General features: G+C 41.3%; 1 protein-coding gene across 8 annotated transcripts in view; it reads left to right on the forward strand.

Annotated features, from left to right (window-relative positions):
- Positions 1 to 15,286, forward strand: part of SMG6 (SMG6 nonsense mediated mRNA decay factor) — a 227,439-nt gene that overhangs the window by 58,453 nt on the left and 153,700 nt on the right. Inside the window, exon 1 of one of the 8 annotated variants that reach the window (XM_042914582.1) lies at positions 1,463 to 2,011. The exons of the other annotated variants lie outside the window; for them this stretch is intronic. The gene's annotated coding sequence lies outside the window, so the exon portion shown is untranslated. Of the gene's footprint in view, positions 1 to 1,462; positions 2,012 to 15,286 lie in introns of those variants that run through there. 8 annotated transcript variants of the gene reach the window in all.

Consider the following 15,286-nt stretch of genomic DNA (forward strand, 5'->3'; position numbering starts at 1 on the left):
TTTTCCATTTCCCAGCACATGAGTCATCTTCTCTGGGCCCCTGTGCTGTGCTTGCACGGACAGTGGCAAGAAGGGGGTGTTGTGGCTGAGTAGCAGCATCTGTGCCGGGGGTGGAGAGGGAAGGGGGTTGGGGACAGGGTAAAGATTTAAATCCTTCACTAATCAGCAGCAGTTTGAATCACATTTTTATGAGTAAGGAAGTGATAAATCAGCCCTGAGTGTTCAGCCCGCAAGTCCTGTCAGCTGGTGCCCTTCTAAAGGCTTCTCTCCAGGCCAGTCTGCTTGCTGTCAGAGTCGCCACCCAGACACGGAACCCTGACTGTCTGAGACCGGGAAGCAAGGGCCTGATGCTGCCTGGCCCTCCCAGGTGCTTGGGGTCTTGGTGATTTGGCAGTCACTGCAAGTTACAGAACATCTGGGCCATCATTTTTCTTTCCATTCCTTCTTGGACATGTCCTTCTGGGTGGGTGTTTGTGTATGTCAGTTCCTGGACTCTGTGGAGAAGGAACATTCCAGCCTGAAGCAGAGGTGATCTGTGGCCCCCAAGGCAGTCGCGATCCTTTCAGTCTGTGCCTGGGCCTTCCTTGTAGATGTGGTACCTTAGGAGTGTGATTTGAAGAGCAACAGGGACGTCCTTACTAAAAAGTATGTTCTTTGTTAATGCCTCTAATTCATTTTGTGTGTCTGTGTATGTGTGTTCAGTGCCACCCTTGTATTGCTCTCCTCTTTTCAAAATACCAATAGTTGAGGGATAGAAATGATACTAACTCTGTAGTGTGATTACTTTTTAAAATGTGCTTTCCTTGTGGTCAAGAGAGACACAAAACTGTTTAAAAGCTTTGGATGCCTCCCAAGTTAAAATGGAGGAGAAAAACTTAGCAAGTGGTGAGTTAAAGGCATCTTTCCCCTTTTCCTAGGTTATAGTTTACCCTGGCGCTCAGGAAGGTGGAGGATGAAGGTCAGATTTGCCCTCTTTGCACAGGGGAAAATAAATTGAGTTTTGCCACATCATTTAAAATCCATCTAAACTTTCAAGGGGCGCCTGGGTGGCGCAGTCGGTTAAGCGTCCGACTTCAGCCAGGTCACGATCTCGCGGTCCGTGAGTTCGAGCCCCGCGTCAGGCTCTGGGCTGATGGCTCGGAGCCTGGAGCCTGTTTCTGATTCTGTGTCTCCCTCTCTCTCTGCCCCTCCCCCGTTCATGCTCTGTCTCTCTCTGTCCCAAAAATAAATAAATTAAAAAAAAAAAAAAAAAAACGTTGAAAAAAAAAAAATAAAATCCATCTAAACTTTCCGATCTCAGCACTGATCTTCAAATTCACGGGTTGAGGGATGCCTGGCTGGCTCAGTAGGTGGAGCACGCAGCTCTTGATCTCAGGGCTGTGAGTTCGAGTCCCATGTTGAGTATAGAGATAACTTAAAAATAAGATCTTAAAAAAAAAAATGCATGGGTTGAGGGCCATTGGTGGGGGGGAGACCTTTATCTCCTCCTCTCATATGGACCCTTTGCAAAAATTCTGCCTGAGTGGAACTATAGACTCTAGAATCCTGCACAGAAGTGATTGGGGACAGATGAATTTGAAGGATGTTTGGGGGCTCTTAGCAAAGTGCCTGCTATTTATTAGGCACTAAGCCTTTGTTGAATGCATGGATGAAGGCGGCCATAGTTCTGGGCAAGCCAGCTCTCATTGAACAGTGTGTTCCTTACTTGGCCCATGTCCAAAATTGTCCTTTGGTGAGTGATGGGTGGTGGTGAGATAGGTGGTTCCCAGAGTGATGTCACAATTGGTAATGTCTCTACAGCATTCTTGAGCCTGAAGGGAGAAATGGGGCTTCTCCACGTGCCTCAGCATTTAACACTTCAGTGGCCATCTGACTGACTGACGTGATGCTGGAGGGTGAACTGTTGATCTAAACCACAAACACTCCAAGAATTTTAATTTTTTAAAAATTTTGTAATTTAAGGAAATAAACTGGAGTTTCTTGAAGAGGAATAATTGAAGCAACGTTTGTGGTAGGGCATCACTGAAACCCATTGCATCCCCCATCTGTGCCCAATTTGGTCCAATCTGGCCTTCCCCCCCCCCCCTTCCTTTTTTTTTTTTTTTTTTTCACCCCCTCTTGGTCTCTCTCTTTTTAAAAAAAAAATATGTTTTATAATTCCTGGAATCAAAACCATCTCAGGCACACACTGTTTTATTTTACTGTATTATTGGATTATACTTCCTATAAATCATTGGATGTTATTCATTGGCCACCACTGGAATAACTTCCCTTTTCTGTGCCCTGGCCCCCTCTTTTTCCTCCTCCTTTTCCTCCTCTGCCAGTTCGTAGACTAGGCCTCCATTTCAGCCCTGCAGAAATGGTGCTCTGGTGGCAGCAAGAGGGCACCCAAGAGACACTTCTTGTGTGTGCCGTCGGTGCTCCCTGCTTTTAGGGAACATGCAGGGGCTGGGATTGAGGTAGGGCTGGACTGGCATTATCATTTATGCTTGCTCTTATGGTTTGTTAGGAATCCTAAATTGGAGGCGGTAGGGGGAGTGCCACATGTGTGTCTCCAAAGGGATGGAGAGTCACAGCTGGGACGGATAGTGGCCAACCTAGATGTTGGGATGCTTGAGGTGGAGACCCACCCCTTCAGGCTGCTGTTGTGTATGCAGATTGAGTCTAGTTGAGAAGTTTGCTTCACAACCAAAGTTCCTTTGATTTCCAGCTACATCCACCTTACAGCCCTTGAGTACAGCAGTCTGCTCCTCTGTGGCGGTTCACTTCTGTCTGAGTCTCTTACCAAAGCAAAATGTATGAAGTGCCTAATCCTCTGCTTGTCAGAACAGTTGTACAGGAAATCCACCTTTCATAAGGGGTTAGGCTTGAGTTTAGCTGTACAAACTGTCCCTCTCATTCCTCCTTCTATATCTCTAGTGCTAGAAGCCCTTGGGCTTTTTCTCCTAAAGGATCTATGGGTAGATTTCTCCAGGTAATCAGCACTGCCTGACCTTCACTTTCCGAACTGCTCAGTTTAGAGTAAATTAACAAAGAGAGAGCCAGCTTAGCCAACAAATTTTTGTGAGAAATAGATTTGAAGGTCAGAAGAGGCTAGGCTTTAGAAGGCAGGCCAGAGGAGGACACGTCCTTCAGCTATGCCCTCTATCCCTCTGGGGGAGATATAACTATCAACAGGTTGCTTAGCACAGCCTTCTTCCCTTAGAATTCCCTGGAAAAGAGGAAAAGTTAAAGAAGTGAGTATGTCAAGGGAACCTCCCTATCTTTCTTGACTCTGATTTCCAGGGTCCTTGTTTTTAGAACGACTGTTACTTTAGGCTGGGAAAGAGAAACAGTTATGAAAAGCTAAAGAAATGAGAAAATTCAGTCATATCAACAAAAGTAAGCCTCTTATGTGTCAGTTGAAGAAATGATTTCTGTGTTTGCCCCAGTGTGACACTGTGGGTTGGTGTCCTTGGTTCTTTGGTTTGGAGTGCTGACGTGTAACATCCCATCATAACCCGGGAGCTGAAATGGGCCAGATAGCTCATCTCTCCTGCCGTTTTACAGCTTCCCAATTTGATTTTCTTTTGCTCCATGAAGAACTTGTTCTGAAAGGAAGACATTACTGACAGGAATGTTGGCAGCAGGACTCCCAGCTGCCTTTCCTGAGTTCTCTTTAAGCTTTTCCTGGGGAGAAAAATTCTAAATGGGTAGGTTACAGGGGACTCGGGCCAGATAGGTACTATGTGTTGAAGACAAAGGGAAAGTAGGTGTGTTCTGGGGATGGGGTTAGAGGGAGTAAGTTGTACTTTGTATCCTAATCAACTAGATGATGGTCTGAGGAAGAATTGTGGCTTTCAGAGGTAGTGACCAATAACGGCAACAACAAAAGGACACCGCATTAATACTTGATGACATTTTATAGTTACTGTGTATGTATTTTCATTTGATTTCTCCTATCAGCTGTCTGAGACAGGTGGGACAGATATTTTGTATCTTACTTCATAGATGACCTGAAAGGGAACAGAAAGTTTTAGTAACTTAATCAAGGTTGCATGGCTAGTAAATTACATAAATTAACCCAGGTCTTAAGTGTCCAGCCTTCCCTATCAGAAGACAGAAAAACTTCCCTGGACTTAATTGAGACAGTTAAACAATGAAAGCATCCCCTGATACCCCGCCAAAATCTGAGCAGCTGCTGTTCTTTGATGCAAAAAGTGATCCTGGAGTCTGATTTGAGACTGAAGAGGAGCAAGTAGAGATGAAGGAGTTGGGGGGTCAGAATTCTCCTAGGCTACTTGAGCCTCTAGTGGGACCACGGATAATAAGCTGGCAGAAGGATATGGTTTAGGGATATCAAGATTGTTGTTGAGGTTCCATATTTACTACTCTCATGGATAAGAGGGAATCTCCCTCTCACAATGGAAAGCATTAAAAAAATTTTCTTTAACGTTTATTTCTTTTTGAGAGAGAGACAGAGTGAGAGCAGGGGAGGGGCAGAGAGAGAGGGAGACACAGAGTCTGAAGCAGGCTCCAGGCTCTGAGCTGTCAGCACAGAGCCCGATGTGGGACTCGAACTCACAAACCACAAGATCATGACCTGAGCCGAAGTCACACACTCAACCCACTGAGCCACTAGACGCCCCTGGAAAGCATTGTTAATGACCGATTGGTAAAAGTAATTTTCTGTCTTTCTCTTGTTTTGGGAAATGTAGTGTCTGTGTTTCTATCTCTCTCTTTTAAAGGACTTTTTAGGAGCATTGTTTCTTACTGTCACAATCTTTTCTAATATCCCTCTTGCTTTTAAAATAGAGGCTTTTCAGGGCGCCTGGGTGGCTCACTCGGTTAAGTGGCCAACTCTTGGTTTCAGCTCAGGTCATGATCTCACGGTTTGTGATTTTGAGCCCCATGTCAGGCTCTACACTGACAAGCGGAGCCTGCTTGAGATTCTCTCTCTCACCCTTTCTCTCTGCCTCTCCTGCACTCTCTCTCTCAAAATAAATAAATAAAACTTAAAAAATTAAAATAAATTCAAAAGAGGCTTTTCAACATGCCATTCTCTTTTTTTTTTTTTTAAGTTTTTTAATGTTTATTTATTTTAGAGAGAGACAGAGTACGAGCGGAGGAGGGGCAGAGAAAAAGAGGGAGACACAGAATCTGAGGCAGGCTCCAGGCTCCAGGCTCCGAGCTGTCAGCACAGAGCCCCTATGTGGGGCTCGAACTCATGTAACCCTGAGATCATGACCTGAGCAGAAGTCAGACACTTAACCGACTGAGGAGCCCCTCACATGCCATTCTTAGAAGAGACTGTGATTCTTATTTTTGGCCTAGGGAAAAATGGATATATTGTTCATGCAGAAAAGAGGATGAGAGGCTAAAGCATTTGAAAGGATGATAAAGTGAATACACATGGAACCCCTACCTAGATTAAGAAATAAAATCTTGTTAGCACCTCAGAAACTCCCTGTTGTGTTTTGTGTGCACCCTTCCAGGTAATTGTCCCTCACCCTTCCAGGTAATCGTCAACCTGACCTGTGGAGTTCATCCCCTTACTTTTCTTTATAGTGTTGTTATAAGTACGTCCTCTTAAACAAAACATAGTTTGGTTTTGCTTGCATATAAATGGAATCATGCTTAATCATGTTATTTACATTCTTTTTTTCTCTGGCTTATTTTGTTCCATGTAATGTTTGTGAATTCTGTCCATGTTGATGTGTGTGGTTGTAGTTTATCCATTTTCATTGCTACAATACTACATTTTATTCATTTATTACAGTTTACCCATTCTTATGTTTAAGGGCATTTGAGTTGTTTTCTCTTTGGGGTTGTTATGAACACTGAATCCGTTGACAGTTATTGTAATTATTAGAGCATTTGGATTTATATATACTGTCTGTTTCTTTTTTTAAGTTTATTTATTTTGAGAGAGAGAAAGAGAGGGACTCGGGTAGGGGCACAGTGTGAGGGGAGAGAGAGAATTCCAAGCAGGCTCCACACTGTCAGTGCAGAGCTGGACACGGGGCTTGAACTCACAAACTGTGAGATCATGACCTGAGCTGAAACCAAGAGTCAGACGCCCAACTGAGTGAGCCACTCAGGCGCCCCTATACGGTCTTATTTTTTAAAAATAAGCTTTTACTGAGGTAAAGTATGTACACAATAAAATGAACCCATGTTAAGAATGTATTTAAATGAGTTTGACCCATTTATATACCTAGGTAACTAATGTTCACAATCAAAACACAGAACATTCCATCATCCTGAAAAGTTTTCTTTGTGCTCATGCCAGTTGACCTCTGTTCCTACCCCTGGCCCCAGGCAGACTACCGACCCGCTTTCTGTCACCATACACTGGATGTGCCTTTTCTAGAGTTTCATATAAATGGAATCAGTGTGTACTCTTTCGTGTTTTGCTCAGCTTCACGTGTCTGAGATTTATTCATGTTGTTTCTGTGTATCAGTACTGCATTCCCTTATATTACTGAATAGTATTCTACTGTGAGGGTATAATACCATTTTGTTTATCTAGTTACCTGTTGATAAATGTTTGGGTTGTTTCTACTGTTGGGCTATTATGAACAAAACTGCCGCGAATGTTGGTATGAAAGCCTTTTTGTAAACGTATATTTTAATCACTTGGGTAAATACCCTGGAGTAGATGTTCTGGGTCATACAGTAAAGTATATGTTTAACTTCATAAGAAACTGCTAAATTGTTTTCCAAAGTAGTTGAGCCATTTTACATTCCTTGCAGCAAGGTGTAGGAGCTCCAATTTCTTTGCATCCTTGCCAATATTGGGTATTGTCAGTCTTCTTTACTTAGTGGTTCTGGTGGGTATGTGGTGCCATTTCATTTTGGTTTTAATTTCGTTTTGTGTTTCCCTGATGACTGAGGATGATGAGTGAGTTTTCATGTACTTATTTACTATTTGTATATCTTCTTTGGTAAGTATCTACTTAAATCGTTTGCCCATTGAAAAATCAAGTTGTTTGCCTTTATTATTAAGTTTCAACATTTCTCTCTGTGATCTGAATATAAGCCCCTTATCAGATATATATTTTGCGGATATTTTCCCCTAATGCTTTCCCATTCTTATACCCATTTTGTTCCCTTTTTTCTTCTTTCTTACTTTCTTTTGGATTTTTTTCCCCACTCTTTTCTTCTCCTTTCCCTACTAGTTTCTTTTTATTTTATTAGTGATTAACCCTAGGAATGAGAGCGTATACACTTACCTTGCCAAAAGTCAGGTTATTCAGTATTTTCATTCTCTTCTGAAATAATACAAGGGCCATGGAATACTTAAATTCTATACTGTATCTCTCCAGTTTATAAGCTGCTTTGTCATGTATTTGAATTGTCTTTTTCCTTTCAAACCCTACAAGACAAATTGTTGCTGTTTGTTGTTGTTGTTGTTATTATGTTGTTGGTAAATGCTTGTTTAGATCCACTCATATTTACTATGAGTAAATTTTTCTTTTCATTCTTTTTTGCATTTCATAACCTCCACCTGGGATCATTTTCTTTCTGCCTCAAGTATATTCTTTAGAATTTATTTAGTGAAGTTCTTTTGATGACGGATTTTTTCGGTTTTTATTTGTCTACAAGGCTTTATTTTCCTTATTCCTTTCTTAATAAATAAATTATTAACTTAATTTTTTTGTTTATTTATTTATTTTGAGAGAGATGGAGAGCATGGGTGGGGTAGGGGCAGAGAGAGCAGGAAAAAGAATTCTAAGCTGACTCCATGCTGACACAGCGTGGAGCCCAGCGTGGGGTTGGAACTCAGGAACGGTGAGACTGTGATCTGAGCCGAAATCAAGGGTTGGGTGCTTAACTGACTGAGCCATCCAGGCACCCCTATTTTCCTTATTCCTGAAGGATCTATATTCACTGGTAATAGGGTTCTAGGTTAATAGCTATTGTTCTTCAGTCCCCATTTAAGATAATTTATTGTCTCTGGGCTTTCACCGTTGCTGATTGAAAGCCAACCATCAGTCAAATTGTTTCTCTTTTAAAAATAATCTGTTCTTTCTGGTTGCTTTCCAGGTCTTTTAAAAATTAAAAAAAATTTTTTTTTAAATTATTTGATGTTTTGCAGTTCTAATGATTTGTCTAAGCTTGGATTTATTTTTTATTCTTCCTGCTAGAGATTTGTGGGGCTTCACATATCTGTGAGTTGATTTCAGCAGTTTTGGAAAATTCTTAGCTGCTTTTTTTATTTAAATGTTTATTTATTATTGAGAGACAGAGAGAGAGAGAGACAGAACATGAACATGGGAGGGGCAGAGACAGGAGGAAATGCAGAATCCGAAGCAGGCTTCAGGCTCCGAGCTGTCCGCACAGAGCCCGACGCGGGGCTCGAACTCACAAACTGCGAGATCATGACCTGAGCTGAAGTCGGATGCTTAACTGACTGAGCCACCCAGGCGCCCCTTTTAGCTGCTTTTTAAAAATATTACATCAGCCCATGCTTTCTCTTCCCCTTCTGTGACTCTAGTTAGTCAGAGGTTAGACCTTACTCTATGTCTTTAGTGTCTCTTAAACCTCTTTCAGTTTTTTGACTTTTTGTGTTGTGCTCTGCATTCCAGATCATTTCTTTAACTCTGTCTTTCATTTCACGAATCTTTCCTTAGCTATATCTAATCTGCTAAATATGCCCCACTGAGGTTTTTTTTTTTACTTCAGTTATATGCTTTTATTTCCAGATATATTTTGTTCAAATCTACCCTTTTTTTTTTTTTTTTTTTTTTTTTTGTAGTTTCTTGTTCCCTGGACGTATTTGTGAGCTTGTCTTTTATTTCTTTAAAATATACTAAACATGGTTATTTAAAACTCTATGAATAAGGGGTCCTTTTAGATAACTTTCTGCTAAGCTCTTATTTTTGCTGGTTGTCATTCCTGTGCCTTGTTTCCTGTGCAATTAAAATTTTTTTCTTATTTTCTTTGGAATTCATTATTGGGAGTGCTTGGAAACCTGGGATGAAAATTGGGAAAAGGACTTGAGTTTGCTTTTGTCCACAGCCTATTGTGGGCAATCTAAAATAATCATTCTAAATTAAAATACCTGCTTGAGGGTTTACAGACCACTCAGGTTATGTGAATCCAGGCTGCATACTCCTGTGAGGGCTAGGGCATGGTCCATATTTTCAGTGTAATATTTTTCCTCTTCTGTTCAGCCCTACGATTTAACATACTTTTCCAACTGTCTTATCAAGGGGCCATGGGTTAGTTCTTTTTTTTTTTTTTTTTATGTTTATTTATTTTTGAGAGAGAGGCACACAGAGAGTGCAAGCAGGGGAGGCGCAGAGAGAGAGGGAGACACAGAATCTGAAGCAGGCTCCAGGCTCTGAGCTGTCGGCACAGAGCCTGACGCGGGGCTGGAGCTCACGAACTGCGAGATCACATATGACTTGAGCTGAAGTCGGACGACCAGCTGACTGAGCCACCCGGGTGCCCCATGGGGCCGAGGGTTATTTCTGATTCACTCTCACACCTTGGATGTAGTGCTTTAGGATCCCAGCTTAATGGCAGAGATTTTGGGCACCCTCTTAGGCTAGCTGTACCCATGAAGCTTTGGAAACCAAAGCTCAAGTTCATCAGGTGGCAAATGGTCTTAGGGTAAAGTCTGCCTGTAATGCATGCACACTTTTATCCCTAGTTTCCCATCTTTACACAATCTCTGACCAGAAGATTCCGTTTTAATTTCCTAACTCGTGTATGCTTTCTAAAAAGATTTTTAAAATACCTTTTCCAGGATAATTAGTTGTTTCCTTGGGAGAGTAGATCAAGGTACCTAATCTGCCGGGCATGTTACTAGAGAAAATGCTGTGACACCTTTTTTCTTTTTACCATCAGACTTGAGCATTTGTTTAGCTCTGCCTGGAGCAGTGTGACGGGGGCACCCGTATTCAGGGTGGCAAGGGCATGTGGGCTGCTTTCCAAAGAGTAGGTCTTTTTCCAGCTCCTAAAGTCTAATTTTATGGCAGATGGTGTTACTGGGTTCACATTTTAAAATTTTTCCAAGAAGTGTTCAAGGTGTAGACTACTGGGAAGACTACTTGGGTGGGGAAGGAAGGTAAAGAGAGGCTTGCAGCTGAAATGATAGAAACCATTTATTACCAAAAGGGTCTGAGCTAGAGATCTGGAAAAGAGTGCTCTCTAGTTTCAGCCACATTACATTACATATCTGGTGAACCCTTGTTGGCCCATAAAATCTTTTCCATTAGTCAGGGTGCTCTGTGCTTTTGTTCTTGACTTCTGCTGTTCTTAGAGCTGTTTAGTTGGCTTGTATGTCTCAGTTTAGAAGTCAGATTGTCACATATTTAGAATTTTATTTACTGTAATTGCAGTTTTCTGGCTTCTTTAGGCCCTCTTCAGATACAGGACTCCCATCTTGAAGCTTATTTCAGAAAATGCCCCTGTGATCCCTTGCCCCAAGTGCCAACAGCAGATGCAACAGTTGACACGCGGAAGGGAATTTCCAACTGCTGGGCAGGTTTCTGAAATCCAGACACGTGCTGTTCACACTTTGGCTTCTGAGGCAGGGATCAGTGGTTGAAGAGGGGAGGGGCTGGCAGGGGACTGGAGGGAGAAATATCTTACAGTGCCTGCCCAAGGCTTATGGCTGTGTCAGCTTTCTTCATCCCTTCTCCAGCTGGCGTTGGCAGGGTAGAGTAAATCACTGTAGAGTGGTTATGAGCCGAACTCACTGGGGGCTTCTTTGAGGCACACCTGTGACGTCATCCTGTTATCACTGCTTGTTCTGCATAACCTCTTTTCACCTCTCCCTTGAGAAAGGGTGATGCCCAGAACTCATGTCAGGGCAGTGAGTAGAGAGAAATGTTTGGTAATCATTATTTTGAGATGCCTGCTAAGGACACAATTGCAGGCCATTGACACATTCAAGATTCCACATTGGAAGAGAAAATCCTGTTTGTAAACATGGCCTGCATACCTCATAAACTTCTTTTTAAACATGAAGGAAAAGACAATCCAGAAAGACTTGAAACTCCTAAGTGGTCTCTCTTGATCCCCCTCTAAACACACACACACACACACACACACACACACACACACACACACACTCAGACACACTTAGACACACACACACACACACACTGCTCTCTATACGGCAGTGATTCTTTCAAAAACATCAGATCATGTCACTGTGTTCGGAATCCTCCACTGGCTTCCCATTTCAGTCAGAGCAAAGCCATAGTCTCTACAAGAAAACTCCCCCTCCTCCCCACCCTCCCACATCGCCTCTCTCTGACCTCATTTGCCGCTACTGTTCTCCCCCTGGCTTGCTTACTCTGTTTCAGCCACACTGGCCTTCTTTCGGGTCCTCTGATAAGCCAGGGATTCTTCCACCTTTGAACTTTTGCATTAGCAGTTTTCTCTACTTGGAATGCTCTGCTGCCAGCTGTCTGCATGGCAGATCCCTCACCTCCTGCAGGTCTGCTGAAATGATATCACCGTGAGGCCTGCCCCAATCATCTTATCAACAGTGCTGCACTCCCAGCCTGTACCCCTTGATTACCTCTGTATCCTGCTTGATTTTCTTTTTTCACAGCTTACATTCTCCATACTAGGAAACTCATTTTGGGGGCATATGTTTATTACTCATTTTCTCCTACTGCTCCTCTTCAAGAACATAAACTGCCTGCAGTTAGGGATCCTTACCCTGTTTTATTCACTGATGCATTATGAACCTCTAGAACAGTGCCTGGTGTGCTATAAGTTGTCAATAAACGTGTTCAACAAGTCAGTCTGGGCAATGCAGATTGAAAGGCAAGGCCTGGGTATCTGTTATCTGGGGTCATTGTTGATAATCTTACTGTCTTCCCTGTTTTTTCTTTTTTCCTTGTTTTTTCTGACACCTCAGAAAATGTAATTTCCAAATACATATTTTGTATCCTGGCGTTAAATTAAAATACATTAAATGTGTTTTGGTATTTACTGTTAATCCTGGAATCTATGTCTTTGGGGCTCTGGAGAGCAAAATTTCTTGGAGAACAGCATAAGTTCTGTCCTTTCTCATCTCCTAAATCTTCCATCATTTATTCTCTGTCCTTTCTTCCTGCACATAATGTTCTTTTAGTTCTCCTTTACTGTATTTTCATTCTCATTTAACTAGAGCAATTTGTCCTCTTTATGTAAACTAGTTTTTTAACTTAATTAATTTTGAGAGAGAGAGAGAGAAAGAGAGAGAGAGAGAGAGAGAGAGAGAGAGAGAGAGGTCGGGAGGGACAGAGAGGGAGAGAGAGAGAATCCCAAGCAGGGTCTGCACTGTCAGCACAGAGGCCAATGCGGGGCTCGAACTCACAAACCATGAGATCATGGCCTGAGCTGAAACCAGGAGTTGTATGCTTAACCAACTGAGACACCCAGGCACCCCTACATATTTTTTTAAAAAGATTTAACATTTTTGTTTTTGTTGAGAGTACTAAAAAAGTAGGAAAAAAGCTGGAAGCCACCTGTAAACTTCCCAGCAATGACATTCATTCCTACATGTATATATGAATATTCAAGCTTTTCGTAACACAGTTGAAAAAATACTGAATATAAAGACGTTTGATTCTACTGTTTTCACTTAGAGGTATTCAAAGTTATAAAATCCTTTATAATCATGTTTAATGGCTGAATATCATTCTCATACGAATATGTTAAAATTCACTTAATCCGTATCCTGGTTTTGGACATTTTCCCCCACTTTTCTAGTATTGTGAATAATGCTATAATTAACATCTTTGTACATAAAACCGTTGTCTGCATTTCATATTGTTTTGTTAGAACATATTTTTAGAAGCTCAGATTTTGAGTTAAAGAGTTTGAAGTCTTTTAATGCTTTTGATACATGATGCTGGATTACTTATTAAGAAGTTGTGCCAGCTTACACTCTTTAACAGGAGTGTTTGAAAATGCCCAGCTACCACCTCTTACTGGCATTAAAGTATTTTTAATGTTTTACAGTTCTTGGCATAATGTAAACATTCATATATTTGTTGAGTAAATGATAGATGAAAACCCATCTTTTTTTTTTTTTTTTTAATAGACTTTGATTTTTAGAGAAGTTTTAGGTTCATAGCAAAATTGATCGGGAAGACCAGAGAGTTCCCATATATCTCCTGCCCCCAAAACATGCACCATCTCCTCCACTATCAACACTGGGAACCAGAGTGGTACGTTGGTTACGATTGATGAACCTATATTGATACATCATTATCAGCTTTAGCCCATAGTTTACATTAAGGGTTTACTTTTGATCTTGTACATTCTGTGGGTTTTGAGAAACGTGTACTGACATGTATCCAGCATTATAGTATCATACAGAGTAAGTTCATTGCCCTAAAACTCCTCTGTGCTCTGCCTATTCATCTCTTCCTCTCCCTAACTTCTGGTAACCACTGATCTTTTTACTGTCTCCATAGTTTTGCCTTTTCCAGACTGTCATATAGTTGGAATCATGTAGTGGGTAGCCTTTTCAGATTGACTTCTTTCATTTACTAATATACATTTAAGGTTCCTCCACATCTTTTCAGGGCTTGATAGCTCATTCCTTTTGAGTATTGAATGATCTCCATTGTCTGAATATACCACAGTTTATTTGCCAGTTAGCCTACTGAAGGACATCTTGGTTGCTCTAAGTTTTGGCAGTTATGAATAAAGCTACTATAAACATCTGTGCAGGTTTTTGGGTGGACATAGTTTTCAGCTCATTTGGGTAAATACCAAGCAATGAGATTACTAGATCATATGGTAAGACTGTGTTTAGTTTTGTAAGAAACTGCTAAACTGTTTTCCAACTTATCTTGTTTGAAATTGCATTTCTTTGATTACTGATGAGAATGGGCATTTTTTTCTGTTTTATTGTTTATAGTTCTGTTTGTAGTCTCTGCTCATTTTTCCATTCCAACCTAGTATCTTTCATGTCAATTTATTTGAGCTTTATTTTTACATTTATTTATTTAATTTGTATGTTAGAAGGAGACACAGAGAGAGCATGAGTGGAGGAGGGGGCAGAGGGAGAGAGAGAGAGAAAGAATATCCCAAGCAGGCTCCACGTTCACGAGGTGGAGCTTGACGCAGGGCTCAGTCTCATAACCGTGAGATCATGACCTGAGCCGAGATCAAGTGTCGGCCGCTTAACCAGCTGAGCCACCCAGGTACCCCTATTGGAGCTTTGGAGATGGTAAATATAATGAGTCCTTTCTGTGTTCACTGGTAATTTTCTTATTTGTGTGTGATTTTTTAAGTATGTTTATGGTTTTTTAAATGTACAAAAGTTTTAAATTTTTATTTAGTTAAAAATGTCATTCTTTTTCCTTTGTAATTTATTCCATTGCTCTTAAGCTTTGTTAGGGCTTTCTACTGGAGAAGTTTTTTTTACTAGATCTGCAAATATATTTTCATTTCTATCAGCTGGAGGGAATTCTAGCACTATTTGTCAGGTAATTTCATTCAGTTGGTAAGAGATGTAAGGAACCCTACATCCTTACTAATGTGATAGCAGCATTGTCAAACTAGATCTTTTGCATCATACAAAGTTCCTAACCAGCAGATCAGCCTGGTGTATATATTACTTTGACTGAGGTAAGGTTGGAGTCATCATGAACTGCATTGTCAGGGTCAGACCTTTTACTGCACCTCACCTCACCAGGTGAAAACTTGTCAGCTGGGAATAGTTTAAGCTTGGAAAGTTAGCATGGGTATGTCAGTGAGTAGTCTTGTCTTGCCATTTCAGGGAGGAAAGAATTTGGTTGCCTTTTGTGACTCTCCCACTTTTCACTAACTAATAATTCATCTGTGCATTAATAGACTATTTCTACTGAGGAAGTACATCTTTCTTTTGGAGTAAAAACTCTTGAAATAAACCATGTTTTGAGTTGAGTACTAAGGGAGTAAGGCTGTGCCAGTTGGGGCCCTCAACACTGGCTCATGGGACCATACTCAGCCAGAGACATTTGCATACAGATGTTTCCCATAATCTCTGGTGGCCCTTTTCATTGGTTAGTCTTGGCTTTGGAAGCGTTATGAAAGGTGTATTTAGGGCAGCATTTCTGCTGAGCAAGTCAGTGCCCCTGACTGTCCTGGGCCCAGGGATGTGCAGGCGGAGAGTAGTAGTAATGAGATATTTCTGAAATTTCTTTGGCTTAAGGAATTCAGAGAGAGGTATAGGGGTGGAGCAGATGTATGCTGCCCAGTATGGAGAGTCAGGTCATGACATTTGTATTTTCTGGGTGATAGATCTTGGGTGTGGGGTCATCTGCCAAAAATGTGATCTCTCTTTTCTCTGAAAGTCATG

Source organism: Panthera leo, chromosome E1 (assembly GCF_018350215.1).
Source record: "Panthera leo isolate Ple1 chromosome E1, P.leo_Ple1_pat1.1, whole genome shotgun sequence".
In the NCBI taxonomy this organism is placed as follows: Eukaryota; Metazoa; Chordata; class Mammalia; order Carnivora; family Felidae; genus Panthera; species Panthera leo.